At 45.8% G+C, this 3873-nt stretch overlaps 1 protein-coding gene across 1 annotated transcript in view; it reads right to left on the reverse strand.

The window, feature by feature from the left end:
* The window catches only part of KIF16B (kinesin family member 16B), a 277180-nt gene that overhangs the window by 503 nt on the left and 272804 nt on the right, over window positions 1–3873 (reverse strand). The gene's annotated exons all lie outside the window — the stretch shown is intronic.

A 3873-nucleotide genomic window follows, 5' to 3' on the forward strand; every position in this document is an offset into this window, starting at 1 on the left:
GGTGTTCATGTAGAAAAACCTCACCCCCCCCCCCCGCCCAAATCGCTCATTAAAAGGCAACTAAGAGGAGAACAAAAAGGCTAGCGGTCTGCACGATGCTAAACGAGCACTTTTAAAGGGCACAGGCTTTCTCTGCTTTGGATCCTTCTCGGAAACCAAAGGAAAAGCAATACTGGGGACGAGAGGGTCCGTAGCAAGCACTGATATTTACAGACCCCTTTACAAATCCTATGATCACCAGTAAAAGGAAGCTGTTGCTAAGATTAATTGCTCTGAACCCCATGTTCGCCCCTCCCCCCTGCACACGTCTGTCACAGCATCGGCCGCCTCTTCTGGCACCAAACATGCAAAGCACGTCTGAGACCAGGACCCAAGATGCTGGGGCTGAAATCAGACATGGGTGCCAGCAGGATGTGTTAAAGGAAAAGGGGACACAAAAATAGTTCACATATTTCAGGTCAGGCAAACGTTTTCTATAACAGAAAATACGGATGGGAGCAGTTTTAGGCCTGAATCTTTATTACTGTCTCGGTTTAAAAAGTATAAATCCTGTCACAAGCTCAGAAATTAAACATAGGAATTAGGGACTCTGAGTAACAAAAAAGTTGTCTATGCAACATGGCCTAGAACAGTGGTCTCCAAGCCAGGGTGATCTGCCCCATAGACATTTCTGATTGCCACAGGGGGGGCGGTGTACCTAGCGGGTACAGGCCAGGGATGCAGCTAACATCCTACAATGCCCTGTACAGCCTCTGTGCAAAGAATTATTTGGTTCCAAATGTCATCAGTGCCACAGATGAGAAACCTCGGCCTGGGGGAAGTCGAATTCAGCTCCCTGAACGAACTGCCAAGCTCAAATTTACCTCTGAAAGAAGACATTCTGCTTAAGGAAAATGTTAGCTACTTTCTTAAAAACAGTAACAAGGATTACTAATAATTAACATTTGTATAGCAAGTTACAGATTCTAAAAATCTTCAAACTTCTAATTTTTTATGCTTTATGGATGTATAACTGATGCCCAATAACTGCATATCCTTCAAATGTACTCATCAACTGAGGAGTGTTGACACACGTAGATGCCTGTGAAACCTTCACCAAAGCAAGGTGACAAACATTTGTACCACACCCAAAAGTTTCCTAAGTCACCTAATTTTACCTTATCTTCATAAGATAAAATACCTTCATACTCTTCATAAGTTATCTTCATACTCTGCCTAGAATTACCTTTTTATTATTTTTTATTATTATTATTTTATTTTTATTATTATTTTATTACTGTAACACCCATTATCCGGGGAGCAAGGCTAGTAACCAAGAGAGAAGACTTGAAAACAAGGGTTTTTAACTCAGACTCTTTTTCCTTTGTTCAATATTCCTAACTTCCTGGTCTCATGGTAATTGCTCAAGAAGGGCTCTTGAAAGAGAGATCAGGTAGAGGTAAGAAGGTGCCAAAACCAATTGCTAGAAAATGAAGACCTCGCTCCAGTACTTATTTGCATCAGAGAAGCAAAAGGGAACCTGCCTTGACTTTTCTGTGGGGGAGGAAAGCTGAGAACATTGACCTGGAAGGACCCGAGGTCCAGCAAAACACAGTTACTAGGAAATATCGACCAAACCCGACCAGCCAACGCTCACGATGAAATGCATGTGTGCAGTTAACTGTGCAAGATGGAGAGAGAGATGATCTGGCACAAGGACGGGGAGCGAGCTCACCACTGTGTGTGAGCTACACCCCTTCGTGGTGAGAAGCTGGAGCAGAATCGTCATCTCAAGCAGCTCCTGTGCAGCCCGTGTCCCCACGGCCGCGCTCAAGTGCAGACTAAAGTGCAGGACAAGCTTGCCTTCCAGATGAATTCTAACCGGATGGAAGGTGTTTAAATCCGGCAACAGATGTTGTATCAACATCTGTCATCATTAGTTCATGAAGCAGGGGCCCTTTGAAGGGCCAGTAAAGCCTGAAGGGATAATGAAAAGAGAAGTGAAAATAAAAACTAGAAAAAAAAGGCAAAGAGAACATATTGGAGACCCCCTTCCCTGCCCGGGCAGCACCATAAAGAGAGAGCAGGGAAGCAGCTGCAGGTGATAGCTTTTCTTAAAATGAACGTATCAGTACACCTCGATGAAACCACCAGATAGAAGGATCTGATCCAACTGATTTTAAGCATTACGGAAGAGCTTTTTCTTTGCAAGACAAATCTCCACTCAGCAGAACAGCGCAGCCTTGGCTCCCTTTACCTAGACCGCTTCCTTCGTCAAAGAAATGCTACGATTAGGAAGTGATCTTTGCGGTGACCTCGGGATGCTCTGAAGTGTATGGGGTGAGTCATCTGTGTCCAGAGCCACAGGCTTGAGGTGGGCTGAGCAAATTCTTTCTGGTGAATGACAAACCCAAAGGGCTAGGGGGGGAGCCGGGGACACCAGACGGAACTAAATTTCCAGAAGGTTCCTGAGGTCACAGACAGCATCTCACTCTTCTCTGTAATTCCCCGTCATCCCGGGCACACTGCTGAGCTGGGGGGGAAGTGCTTACAAGCAACCTTGATGACTGATTTTGATGAGTTAATTTTTTAAAAAATTGAAGTGTACAAAGAGAAAACAGCAACCATCATGAATGTACAGCCTAATGACTTTTCAAAAAGTGAACACGCTGGCGTGCTCAGCATTGGAATAAAAATATCACAACATTTTTGGAGCCCAGGCAGCCCTCTGCTTCTGGCACCATCGATTAGTTTTGCCAGGTTTTGAACTTCGTATTGATGGGATCCCACAGGGCGCACTCTTCTCTTCTGTATCCGGTTTCCACCGCTTAACATGATGTTGGAGAGATTCGTGCACCTGGCTGGGTGAGCTGTGGTCTGTTCGTTTCAACTGCTGCGTAATATTCCACGTGACCATGCCCACCCACTGACTGGAGGGGAGGGGTGTGCACGGGTGATAAGTTCGATTCTTTTGTCTGCAATTCTTCAGTAATGAAATCTACTTCCATATAATGGTGTCGGGTGAGTCAAGTTTATTGCTATTCCTCCAATAAAGAAGTTTCCCCTTAGGGCTTCAGGCCCTTCAGGCCTCGGTCCATTGTACTAGAAGGCTGCTATTGCATGCAGTCAATATACATTATAAATATATGTAAAATACATACTTAAATACACTCATTTATATTAGTAATTTTAGTAATTAAAAAAATTAGTAATTTTTGCTGCCGGTGCCCCCAGTGTTTTCCACAGCACCTGCTGCTGAAGGGAGAAAATTAAAGTGCTTCCTGTCAAAGCTCTCCCTCTACTGTTGATCCACAGACACCCCCGCCCTCCCTGGCGTGTGAAAACAAGTCCAGAAGCCGAGCTGCCTCCCCAGGGCAGTTCACTTTATAGGCGAGTATTACAAAAACTCAAGGACATCGAGAATTTCAGTGGCTTATCAGGGTCAGAAGGGCAGAGCAGAAGGATCTGTGAAATCCAATATCCAATTTGTTTCTTTCACAAGGCACCTTCTCCATTAAAATCACAGAGAAAAGCAGGCAAATTCAAATCTCTGTAGCCATTAGGGACCACACAAGGCAGGCAACCCTTGCCCGCCCTGGTTGGGGGGGGCGGTTCACACCTGAGTCTCTGCTCTGAGAAATACCCTGGGTCAGGGCCGCTGAGAAGGTTTGGCAACATTCCAGCCCTGCCTCGGATACTTGGAGGACGAAAGTCAGAGGAAACCCAATCTTCTTTCAGGAAGACTGCAAACTGGTAAGTGGCAGAGCAAGAGGGCGTCTGGAGATGTCTGAGAGTGAGCAATTGAGGGAAAGGGAGGGACCAGGAAATGGAGCACAAAGACATGCGAGGGGCCGGCTGGAAGAGGGCGAGCGAGAGAGGATGGGGTGGGGGAGG

The sequence above is a fragment of the Lipotes vexillifer genome, unplaced genomic scaffold (genome assembly GCF_000442215.2).
Source record: "Lipotes vexillifer unplaced genomic scaffold, Lipotes_vexillifer_v1.1 scaffold670, whole genome shotgun sequence".
NCBI lineage: Eukaryota > Metazoa > Chordata > Mammalia > Artiodactyla > Lipotidae > Lipotes > Lipotes vexillifer.